The sequence below is a fragment of the Mus musculus genome, chromosome 10, assembly GCF_000001635.26.
Source record: "Mus musculus strain C57BL/6J chromosome 10, GRCm38.p6 C57BL/6J".
NCBI lineage: Eukaryota > Metazoa > Chordata > Mammalia > Rodentia > Muridae > Mus > Mus musculus.
The window spans coordinates 112,045,949-112,059,217 of NC_000076.6; positions in this window are offsets into that span (position 1 = coordinate 112,045,949).

Sequence of the window (13,269 nt, forward strand, 5' to 3'; positions counted from 1 at the left end):
ATATCTTGGGTATCCTAGGTTTGGGGCTAATATCCACTTATCAGTGAGTACATATTGTGTGAGTTCCTTTGTGAATGTGTTACCTCACTCAGGATGATGCCCTCCAGGTCCATCCATTTGGCTAGGAATTTCATAAATTCATTCTTTTTAATAGCTGAGTAGTACTCCATTGTGTAGATGTACCACATTTTCTGTATCCATTCCTCTGTTGAGGGGCATCTGGGTTCTTTCCAGCTTCTGGCTATTATAAATAAGGCTTTGCTGATTTTCAGTCCACAGAAAGCAGCAGAATGGTGTGCTTCAGCCTGGCAAATTGCTACTTTTAGTTTCTATGTCAGAGATGTCTTCCAATCTGAGCTATATGAAACCTCTATTTTTAAAGTGTTTTATACCTTTCAAATATTTGAATCTATAACATATCAGGCATATTTAAGTAAAAAAGAAAACTTTAATAATATAAAATATATCAATATAAAACATATAAGTATAGAATAATATCAATTGAATTCTCATATTCTTCAACATAACAATTTAAAATACAGATATAGTTACTACTAGATAACTTTTACTATGACAATCATAAAATGAAGGATGGCATACATTTCTTTAATATATGCATTTAGAGAAGATATGCTTATCCTGATATATACGTGTATCAAAATACCCTACAGAATTCCTTTAGAATACTAAAGGTAGCAACTTGCTAGGCTGAACTACACCACACTGATACTTTCTGTAGACTAAAAATAAGCAAAGTAGATACAGTTTTGTGATGTTATGTATTATTTTAATAGAAATTTAAATTTTAAAAAGACAAAGTGAATTTTTGAAATAAAGAAAAATGGGAGAGTGGCATTAAATAAAACAAGAACAGCAAAATATTATCCATATTCTTACTATCCTATCAGAAGACTTTTAATTCTGCTGCAATAATATTCAGGATCTCTCTATGCAGTTTTTTTCTGCACTTCACAATCAAAACGATATACATACATATATACGTGAATATGCATATATAGAAAGTTTTTTTTAACTAATCAAGGTATCATAAGTGTTTGCCTATTCAGCAATAAATATGTTAAGAAATATAGCTTACATAGGTAGGCAGGAATTTTGGATTGCCCATGATCTAGAAGTCCATCCTTGCTTTAATTTAAAAGAAAAGAAAAGATTAAAAAAAAAAAAGCAGAATCAGTGTACCTTATACATTAAAAGATAGTCATGACTGCATGCAATAGAGAGAATTCTACTTTTTTCTCAGTAAACTCCATAGAAAACGCGCCTCCCAAGCCCTCCTCACTGCTGTTATGACACAGAGAAAATGATGCTAAGACAGATAATCACCACCTTCGCAGCACTCTGAGCTTGGGAAGATGTCTCCCTAAACCATAGCCAAGGTGGAGCAGGCAGGAAGAGTGACTGGGTGTCTCCTGTTAGACATATACATGGCGGGTAAGTGGTACCCATGAATCTCAACAACATGGTTGTTTAAACAAGACCTGAAAAATAACACCAGTGTCAGCTGTGGATGGCGGCCCCACCCCTACATGAAGTACTATCTGCAATTACTGTCTGCAGAGAGAGAGAGAGAGAGAGAGAGAGAGAGAGAGAGAGAGAGAAAGAGACAGAGATCCCTCTTCTCAAGCCCCTGATAAGTTAACCAATCCCAGTGGTCAGCCCTAAATACATTCACATATGGGCAACACTGAAGGGACTCAGCAGGTTGTATTTATAAATTATAATATATATGTATATATTTATATAATTATACATAACATTGCAATGTGATATATCAAAGGTTATCTTGTATATTGTATATTTTATTATGTATTATATATTATAATTTATAATCTATTATAATAATCAAAGAGTCAGAGGGACTTTGGGGCACGTGGGAAGAATTGGGGGGAAGTGAGTGAGTAGATAATGATATAAATATAGTACCTATGTATGAAATTCTCTATAAATTTTAAATGAAAAAATCACCATAATATACCGGAGAAAGAGGAATTGTTTTGTTACTCCATGGACTATAAAATGGTAGTGTCTTGAGGACTGAGAAGAACATTCCTCACAATGCAAACCCAGATGCCTGTTCTACATAACTATCATATATATACATATACATATACATATATATGTGTGTGTGTTTCTGTATGTGTATGTATGTATGTATATATATATATATATATTGCTCTGCAAACATTTTGATTGGATTTAAGTTGATGATTGCTATATCACCCTTAGCTCTGAGTTTGAACCTGCGTGTTTCAGGATCCTAAACAGGTGGTGAATAAAGATGTCATTTTTGTTGAAATCTTCTGTTTTGGCCTACATTTTACCACTTTCTCTGCTTTAAACACCTATGGCTCTCTGTTAAATATTTACCCTTAGTTGTATTTTTAACCTGCAGGACTCAAACCTCCCTGAGCTAAGTCTTCATGTACTGTTGGGTCTTTAGCATCTAGCATCACACGGAGCAGCTTTTGAGTACAAAATAATAAAGCAAGGGATCTGGTCACTGAAACTTCATTTTCAGTAGAGTACACAATTTGGAGAAAGTTTAGCTTGGTATCTTTTAAATCTTCCTTTGTATATAAACTACACTATATCTTATGGTACCCACTAAAACTACTTTTAGAACATTTAATATATAAAATGCTGATCGGGTAAGCTAAAAAAGAAGTAGTTTACAATGATGTACTAATTAAACATAAACACAATAGAAAGTAATATGGGAGAGACTTAAGGCAAGGAATGTTTTCATCTTCCTTTCTATTTTCTTCTTTCTCTTATATTTTCTGTAAATATATGGGTGATTTTTTTTTTTAAGAAATAACAATAAAAGCTGGGCGTGGTGGCACACACCTTTAATCCCAGCACTGGGGAGGCAGAGGCAGGAGGATTTCTGAGTTCGAGGCCAGCCTGGTCTACAGAGTGATTTCCAGGACAGCCAGGGCTATACAGAGAAACCCTGTCTCGAAAAACTAAAAAAAAAAAAAAAAAAAAAAAAAAAGAAATAACAATAAAGCAATAATCTTAAAATTAACAGATTAGGACTAAATTAATGGCAAATATTGAGATAACGACTATCATCAACTTTGGTGGCCCCACACTTACAAAGCTAAGAAGTGCTGAACCTACATATTTGTGAGTGTGAACAGTCATCAAAACAGGAGTAAACAAGGGATGCTGGGAGCAACTGAGGGAATCATTCTGTAAGAGGATAATTCTAAGACTTACATACTTGCAGTGAATTCTTTCTTCCAGAAAATAGCCGAGTCTGGCTTCTGGAGGCAGCCACTCCTTTTACCTCTAAATCCATTCGAATGTTTGTGTTTCTCGTGCAATGTGCTATATTCTAAAAAGATGAAAATAAGTGCAAACATGCTCATTTTTATTATAATTGTAGATAATCCACACACAGTACTTTTCCATAGAAAGAAGCCATTGCATTTAATGGTTGTGGCTAGTAATAAATCATCATTGACCTTATAAACTAAAACCAAGTTTGGGTGGTGCAAATACATCATGCTTTGTGGCAGTCTGCCGAAGGTATGTCCCAAAAGGTCCATATCTTAATCTCGAGGCCCCGTGACTGTGTCTCTTTCATGGCAAAAGGGATATTTCAGGTGGCATTAAGTTAAAAATCTGAGAGGGGAAAACTAATCTGTTGGGCTCACTAGATCCACACAGGTCTAAAGAAGAGGGAGGAGGGGAGGATCCGGGTAAGTCAGAGAAGGTGGGAAGATGGGATCCCAAGTCCTAGAGAAACACGGATGCTACGCAGCTGCCACCAAAGAAGGGAAAGAGAGTAAGCAGTTTCCAGGATGCCCAAGAGAGAAGGATGAATGACACTTCCTCTGGGACCTCCAAAAGGAGCCTATCCTGCTGGCAGCTTGCTTTTCAGACAAATTGTGTGCATCGACCTCCAGGAATATAGCATCACACGCTTGTGTTATTTAAAGCCATTCAGTCTATGCTAAGGTTTTTACAGCATAATTGGGAGGCAGATAATAGTCTGCCTGCCTTCCCTGTACCATGAGCAAACTCTTCTTCATATTCAGTTCTCAAGCCAGTATGGATTTTTATACTGTCAGGGTAGACTAACTTAACCGGTGGTGGCACATGCCTCTAATACCAGTAGTCTGAAGGCTGAGAGGCAGGCGAATCCCTGATTTACAGAGTGAGTTCCAGGACATCCAAGGCCACACAGAGAAACCCTGTCTCCAAAACAAAAGAGATAAACAAACAAACAAACAAAAATCCGACCAACAGTATAATTAGTAATTTTGTATAAATCATAATAATTATGTAATAGTATATATATATATATGTATATAAATTCTGCTTGTTAAATGAAGTCTCTGTCTGTCCTCAAATTTTTACATGTTTTTATTTTGACTTTTGGAATGTTAAGTGTACACATGAGGTTCTATCTTCAAAGGAAGGAACACTTTACCTGGTTTTTGCCTAGGAGCTTGGAGCTGGCGTGAATGTGCTTCCAAGGCAAAGCCTGGTGGCCTTTGCGCTATCTATGTGGCTAGAGACTTTTCTGACACTGCGTCTTCCTCCAGACTCTTTTTGTAAATTTGTTTTTCTCAGTCAGCCTATGGTGCCCACCCTCATGGACTTTACAAAGAGCTTCAGCATACCCAGGTCTGATCAGTATTTAGCTTACTTATTTAGCTTAGTATTTATTTAGTATCTCAAAATTTATGTGTACTTTGTTGTGTGTGTGTGTGGGGGGGGGCGGTTACTTTAATCAGCACCAGAATAATTTTCACCAAATTGTGTTGATCAGCAAGAGCTGTTGCTAGCAGGTAGTTACTATTGTTGACTAATGTCTTTGGTGCCTTTAACCACTGAGTCACGAAGGCTTCATTCCCTCCTTGTCTCTTAACAAGGACCACTTCCAACTCCAGCTATTCACTCCTGGTAAGTATATCCCGAGCTTTGAATTGGTTCATGCAAAGTCAGAACACACATGAAAGGAAAGACATCTGATCCAGTTCATAAACAAGGAAGCGATTAATAAATACAGTTCAGTACTTAAATTCGTGAGGGACAGGGACTGAGTCCACCTTGAGTCCGTGGTGACAATACACCCAAGGTCTGAAACTGAACACAAAGTCATTCCTAATTCAATTTAAAGCTTACTTTACAGTACCTGGAGTGCTCCCAAAGGAATCCACTAGCTCCTTTTTCCAGGACTCAGGGCCACACTATGGAGCAAGGCAAGCTGACTTGACCTAATAGTGTTAGCTCCTTACAACCCAAATTGGAAATAGAAGGACTGGAAGCCATATAAACCATGGTGATTCCTTCCACCAAGAACTTCCTTCTGAGAACTTCCCATTGGCAAGCTCAGGAGCAGGTCCCAGAAAACACAACAGTCTAGACCAGAGTCTCAGGTTACTAGGCAACTGGACCTATTTCACTAGGCCTCCTCACCCTCTCCAACTTCCCAGTAATAAAAGGGACTTTGACTCCACCTGTGGGCCAGAATCTGTACTCTAGTCCTTCCACTCCTCTGGCTGCCTAAACTTCCTACAGTCTGGACAAATACCCCTGCACTAGCAGACAAACTCACCCTGAGTCCAAAGGCTTTCTTTTTCTTTTCTTTTCTCTTCTCTTCTTCTTCTCCTCTCTTCTCTCTCTTCTCTCTCTTCTCTCTCTTCTCTCTCTTCTCTTCTCTTCTCTTCTCTTCTCCTCCTCTCCTCTCCTCTTCTCCTCCTCTTCTCCTCCTCTCCTCTCCTCTCCTCTCCTCTCCTCTCCTCTCCTCTCCTCTCCTCTCCTCTCCTCTCCTCTCCTCTCCTCTCCTCTCCTCTCCTCTCCTCTCCTCTCCTCTCCTCTCCTCACCTCTCCTCTCCTCTTTCTCTTCTCCTCTCCTCTCCTCTCCTCTCCTCTCCTCTCCTCTCCTCTCCTCTCTCTCCTCTCCTCTCCTCTCCTCTCCTCTCCTCTCCTCTCCTCTCCTCTCCTCTCCTCTCCTCTCCTCTCCTCTCCTCTCCTCTCCTCTCCTCTTCCCTCCCCTCCCCTCCCCTCCCCTCCCCTCCCCTCCCCTCTCTCTCTCTCTCTCTCTCTCTCTCTCTCTTCCTTCCTTCCTTCCTTCCTTCCTTCCTTTCTTTCTTTCTTGAATGCAACCTCCCAGACCAAGAGCTCAAATCTGAGGTGTGATAAACCCTGGCCTGGACTACAGGAGGGGACTTGTGCACAGCAGGCTTCTCCTGCACCAGGAGACCAGCAAAACCCGGCAAGGATCACAGTGGATCATTCATTTAGTGGAATTCCTTTGAACATTATTTCACAGAGCAACTACCATTACATCCAGAATCCAGTTTGATTTTCGAGGAGAAAACAACCATAAAAATATCCTGTATCCCAGACTATCATCAATTTTCCCACCAAAATCTTACCTATGTTTGCAACATCTTTGGGTCTCAACTACCTGTCCATAAAGGGACAAGGTTAGCTTGAGATAGTTGTACAACTCTACACCAATAACAATAAGTGGTATCTTCCCCAAGGCAATCTCAGATCTGCAAATATTTTGAGGCTTAAGATTCTAAAATTTTAATGTCTTTTGAAAATCAACTTCCTCCAAAACAGGCACATTTTAAACAGTTTCACATTCAAATTTCAAATATATTTTGTGGGTTTAAAAACTGTGAACTCTTTGCAACCCCATAGGAAGAACTACAATATCAACCAACCAGATGACCCCAAAGCTCCCAGGGACTAAACCACCAACCAAGGAGTACACATGGAGGGGTCCATGGCTCCATCCAGTTGCATATGTAGCAGAAGATGGCCTTGTTGGGCATCAATAGGAGGGGAGGCCCTTGGTCCAGTGGAGGCTTGATGATTCAATGTAGGGGAATGCTAGGGCCCTGAGGCGAGAGTGGGTGGGTGGGTCAGTGCAGGAGCACCCTCATAGAGGCAGGAGGAGAGGGTAAGGGATAGGAGGTTTGTGGAGGGGAAATTAAGAAGGGGGTAACATTTGTAATGTAAATAAATAAAATAACCAATTTTAAAAGGGGGGGGGGGACTCTGGGGTGGGGACACAGTTCAGGTGCCTGGCATGATTGAGGAAGGGGTTTGACCCCTGACAACTTCCAAAAGTTAATATGATGCACTCAGAAGGTTGAGGCAGGAGGTTTCGAAGTCTAAGATGATTCGGGGTTATGTAATAAGTTGAAGGGCAACAGCCTGAGCTACATTAGACCTTGTCACAAAATAAAGAAAGAAAAAAAAACATAAAACTTATTAGGACCTGCCTGCTTGCTCCTCTCCCACAATGCTGGGGTTAGAGGTGAGCATAGCTATTACGCCTGGAATTTGATGGGGATGCTGGGGATTCAAACTCAGGCCCTCGTGCTGTAGACTCTCACCCCCTGAGCTGCCTGCATCCACTACAACATTTTCCTTTGAAGTTTGTTTTACTTTCAACATTTATTTGCATAGTCTTCCCTGCATTCAGAATATGCTGAGCCCATGAAATCTGCTAATTCACCAAAGATCAGAAGTAAGGAACAGACGCCTGTCTATTGCTGCCTCTTACATCATGTTGGGAGCCGCCCCCACATTCGCCGTTACAAGATGGCGCTGACATCCTGTGTTCTAAGTGGTAAACAAATAATCTGCGCATGTGCCAAGGGTATCTTATGACTACTTGTGCTCTGCCTTCCCCGTGACGTCAACTCGGCCGATGGGCTGCAGCCAATCAGGGAGTGACACGTCCGAGGCGAAGGAGAATGCTCCTTAAGAGGGACGGGGTTTCGTTTTCTCTCTCTCTTGCTTCTTGCTCTCTCTTGCTTCTTGCTCTCTCTTGCTTCTTGCTCTCTTGCTTCCTGCACCCTGGCTCCTGAAGATGTAAGAAATAAAGCTTTGCCGCAGAAGATTCTGGTCTGTGGTGTTCTTCCTGGCCGGTCGTGAGAACGCGTCTAATAACAATTGGTGCCGAATTCCGGGACGAGAAAATCCGGGACGAGAAAAAACTCGGGACTGGCGCAAGGAAGATCCCTCATTCCAGAACCAGAACTGCGGGTCACGGTAATAAAGGTTCCCATAAAACAGACTGTTGAGAAGGATTCAACTACATGAATTCAGAACTTTTCAGCTGGGGAACGGTGGATACCAGTAAGTATAGCTTTACGAGGTACGCCTGGCCTTGAACTTTCTAACGAAATTCAAGACAGTCTATCAGAAGTAAAGTGGGGAATAGCTTTACAAGGTACGCCTGGCCTTGAACTTTCTAACGAAATTCAAGACAGTCTATCAGAAGTAAAGTGGAATATGTTTGGCCTTGAATTTTTTCTGGTGTTAGAAGCCCTTTTGTTCCTTTTCACATGTTATCAAGTGATTAAGGCAGGGCTAAAAATTCTAGATGAAATTCAGGACAATCTATCAGAAGTAAAGCGGGGAGAGAGAGTAGGAGCAAAGAGAAAATATGGTTCACAAAATAAGTATACAGGCCTTTCCAAGGGTCTTGAACCTGAGGAAAAGTTTAGGTCAGGTAAGAATACCTGGGGAGAGATTAGAAGGAAGGAGAAGGAAAAAGAAAAGAAAAAAGATCAATCAGCGGAGGCTTCTAAGAGAAGGAGCCTATACTCATCACTAGATGAGCTCAAGGAGCCAGTTTTTAGTAGTTCTGAATCAAATGAAAAGGCTATTAGGGCCTGGAAGGCGCTCTCCCGAGCAGGTGAAGCCACTGGACAATAATGACAGAGGCAGGCTCTTGCAGCCTACAAGGTCTTATTGTCTACCCTGGAGTTGTAGATCAGAATTGTAAAGGGGAACTTCAGGTTCTCTGTTCTTGTCCTCAAGTTGTCTTTTCTATATCACAAAGGGACAGAATAGCTCAACTAATAATAATTTTGCCAAGCCTACATGGCTGTTTTTTCTTCTTCTGGTATTCCTTGAGCTGCCAGAGGGATTGGTTCTACTGAAAGTGATTCTGATTACTTAATAATGCCTTTAGATTGTTGTCAAATTTTATCTACTCACGTAGGGGTAAACCCTCGTGGCGTCAGGCCATTACAGGTCTGACAGATGGATGTCACGCATATTTCCTCCTTTGAGAGAAATCAATATTTACATGTTTAGATAAGAAGAGATCACCTCCATACCTTAAATGATTTTCAAAAGCTGTTGGGAGATATTAATTGGCTTAGACCTTTTTTAAAGATTCCTTCCGCTGAGTTAAGGCCTTTGTTTAGTATTTTAGAAGGAGATCCTCATATCTCCTCCCCTAGGACTCTTACTCTAGCTGCTAACCAGGCCTTACAAAAAGTGGAAAAGGCCTTACAGAATGCACAATTACAACGTATTGAGGATTCGCAGCCTTTCAGTTTGTGTGTCTTTAAGACAGCACAATTGCCAACTGCAGTTTTGTGGCAGAATGGGCCATTGTTGTGGATCCATCCAAACGTATCCCCAGCTAAAATAATAGATTGGTATCCTGATGCAATTGCACAGCTTGCCCTTAAAGGCCTAAAAGCAGCAATCACCCACTTTGGGCAAAGTCCATATCTTTTAATTGTACCTTATACCGCTGCACAGGTTCAAACCTTGGCAGCCACATCTAATGATTGGGCAGTTTTAGTTACCTCCTTTTCAGGAAAAATAGATAACCATTATCCAAAACATCCAATCTTACAGTTTGCCCAAAATCAATCTGTTGTGTTTCCACAAATAACAGTAAGAAACCCACTTAAAAAGGGGATTGTGGTATATACTGATGGATCAAAAACTGGCATAGGTGCCTATGTGGCTAATGGTAAAGTGGTATCCAAACAATATAATGAAAATTCACCTCAAGTGGTAGAATGTTTAGTGGTCTTAGAAGTTTTAAAAACCTTTTTAGAACCCCTTAATATTGTGTCAGATTCCTGTTATGTGGTAAATGCAGTAAATCTTTTAGAAGTGGCTGGAGTGATTAAGCCTTCCAGTAGAGTTGCCAATATTTTTCAGCAGATACAATTAGTTTTGTTATCTAGAAGATCTCCTGTTTATATTACTCATGTTAGAGCCCATTCAGGCCTACCTGGCCCCATGGCTCTGGGAAATGATTTGGCAGATAAGGCCACTAAAGTGGTGGCTGCTGCCCTATCATCCCCGGTAGAGGCTGCAAGAAATTTTCATAACAATTTTCATGTGACGGCTGAAACATTACGCAGTCGTTTCTCCTTGACAAGAAAAGAAGCCCGTGACATTGTTACTCAATGTCAAAGCTGCTGTGAGTTCTTGCCAGTTCCTCATGTGGGAATTAACCCACGCGGTATTCGACCTCTACAGGTCTGGCAAATGGATGTTACACATGTTTCTTCCTTTGGAAAACTTCAATATCTCCATGTGTCCATTGACACATGTTCTGGCATCATGTTTGCCTCTCCGTTAACCGGAGAAAAAGCCTCACATGTGATTCAACATTGTCTTGAGGCATGGAGTGCTTGGGGGAAACCCAGACTCCTTAAGACTGATAATGGACCAGCTTATACGTCTCAAAAATTCCAACAGTTCTGCCGTCAGATGGACGTAACCCACCTGACTGGACTTCCATACAACCCTCAAGGACAGGGTATTGTTGAGCGTGCGCATCGCACCCTCAAAGCCTATCTTATAAAACAGAAGAGGGGAACTTTTGAGGAGACTGTACCCCGAGCACCAAGAGTGTCGGTGTCTTTGGCACTCTTTACACTCAATTTTTTAAATATTGATGCTCATGGCCATACTGCGGCTGAACGTCATTGTTCAGAGCCAGATAGGCCCAATGAGATGGTTAAATGGAAAAATGTCCTTGATAATAAATGGTATGGCCCGGATCCTATTTTGATAAGATCCAGGGGAGCTATCTGTGTTTTCCCACAGGATGAAGACAACCCATTTTGGGTACCAGAAAGACTCACCCGAAAAATCCAGACTGACCAAGGGAATACTAATGTCCCTCGTCTTGGTGATGTCCAGGGCGTCAATAATAAAGAGAGAGCAGCGTTGGGGGATAATGTCGACATTTCCACTCCCAATGACGGTGATGTATAATGCTCAAGTATTCTCCTGCTTTTTTACCACTAACTGGGAACTGGGTTTAGCCTTAATTCAGACAGCCTTGGCTCTGTCTGGACAGGTCCAGACAACTGACACCATTAACACTTTGTCAGCCTCAGTGACTACAGTCATAGATGAACAGGCCTCAGCTAATGTCAAGATACAGGGAGGTCTCATGCTGGTTAATCAACTCATAGATCTTGTCCAGATACAACTAGATGTATTATGACAAATAACTCAGCAGGGATGTGAACAAAAGTTTCCGGGATTGTGTGTTATTTCCATTCAGTATGTTAAATTTACTAGGACAGCTAATTTGTCAAAAAGTCTTTTTCAGTATATGTTACAGAATTGGATGGCTGAATTTGAACAGATCCTTCGGGAATTGAGACTTCAGGTCAACTCCACGCGCTTGGACCTGTCCCTGACCAAAGGATTACCCAATTGGATCTCCTCAGCATTTTCTTTCTTTAAAAAATGGGTGGGATTAATATTATTTGGAGATACACTTTGCTGTGGATTAGTGTTGCTTCTTTGATTGGTCTGTAAGCTTAAGGCCCAAACTAGGAGAGACAAGGTGGTTATTGCCCAGGCGCTTGCAGGACTAGAACATGGAGCTCCCCCTGATATATGGATATCTATGCTTAGGCAATAGGTCGCTGGCCACTCAGCTCTTATATCCCATGAGGCTAGACTCATTGCACGGGATAGAGTGAGTGTGCTTCAGCAGCCCGAGAGAGTTGCAAGGCTAAGCACTGCAATGGAAAGGCTCTGCGGCATATATGAGCCTATTCTAGGGAGACATGTCATCTTTCATGAAGGTTCAGTGTCCTAGTTCCCTTCCCCCAGGCAAAACGACACGGGAGCAGGTCAGGGTTGCTCTGGGTAAAAGCCTGTAAGCCTAAGAGCTAATCCTGTACATGGCTCCTTTACCTACACACTGGGGATTTGACCTCTATCTCCACTCTCATTAATATGGGTGGCCTATTTGCTCTTATTAAAAGAAAAAGGGGGAGATGTTGGGAGCCGCCCCCACATTCGCCGTTACAAGATGGCGCTGACATCCTGTGTTCTAAGTGGTAAACAAATAATCTGCGCATGTGCCAAGGGTATCTTATGACTACTTGTGCTCTGCCTTCCCCGTGACGTCAACTCGGCCGATGGGCTGCAGCCAATCAGGGAGTGACACGTCCGAGGCGAAGGAGAATGCTCCTTAAGAGGGACGGGGTTTCGTTTTCTCTCTCTCTTGCTTCTTGCTCTCTCTTGCTTCTTGCTCTCTCTTGCTTCTTGCTCTCTTGCTTCTTACACTCTTGCTCCTAAAGATGTAAGAAATAAAGCTTTGCCGCAGAAGATTCTGGTCTGTGGTGTTCTTCCTGGCCGGTCGTGAGAACGCGTCTAATAACAACATCACAGACAGAATCCAAAGTGTTTATTAGGCCTTGCAAATAAGAAACAGTTTCCACGGTGAAGAACGTTAAAACACACGTAGTGTAATAATAGCATGCGTGTTTCTTTATTTAGTTAACAAACTTTGACTGGAGGCTTAAAGTGCCTGTTTTAGATTTAGAGAAAAATCAGTAAAGAAGGGAGAGTCACCTTTGATGTGAAGGGCACAGCCTGGGGGGCAGGTCCTAGGGAAAAGGACATCAATTTAATTAGCAATTGAGCCAATGAGAAAAACGGGGCCTTCAGGTAGGAACTGCAGGAACATGACGAAAGATTTAAAAGCACATTCTGTGAAGGTAGCAAGGAGCACAAGAGACTAAGCAAGGAGTCACCCTGATAGATGCCTCTGGGGAGCACCCTTGTCAACCTGGTAGATACCTCTGAATGAAGAAAGGATACCCAAATGTGACCTGGGTGTCAGCTATGGTCAGATTACATAATGATGAGGCGTGGAGATATATACACAGGAATGGGTATGGTCCTATATGTCTGGCTGGATATGTAAGAATGTGCATATCTATATTTATATTGGAGTATGGAGTATAAGAAACTCAGTTTGCCTATGCGTGCGACACCACAGCAGTACACGTAGCAAGCCCCCATCAGCTGATAATAGACCACCAACATGTCCTTTCTATCTCTGTAGCGATTCTGTTAGGATACTTGGATTTGTTCTTGTTGGTTGTGTTCATGTGTTTCCTCGTTCATTTTTACTTAATATCTTAATTTGGTAACTAGTTTCATCAAAATAAGTTTTTGATTGCTTTGTTTGTGTGG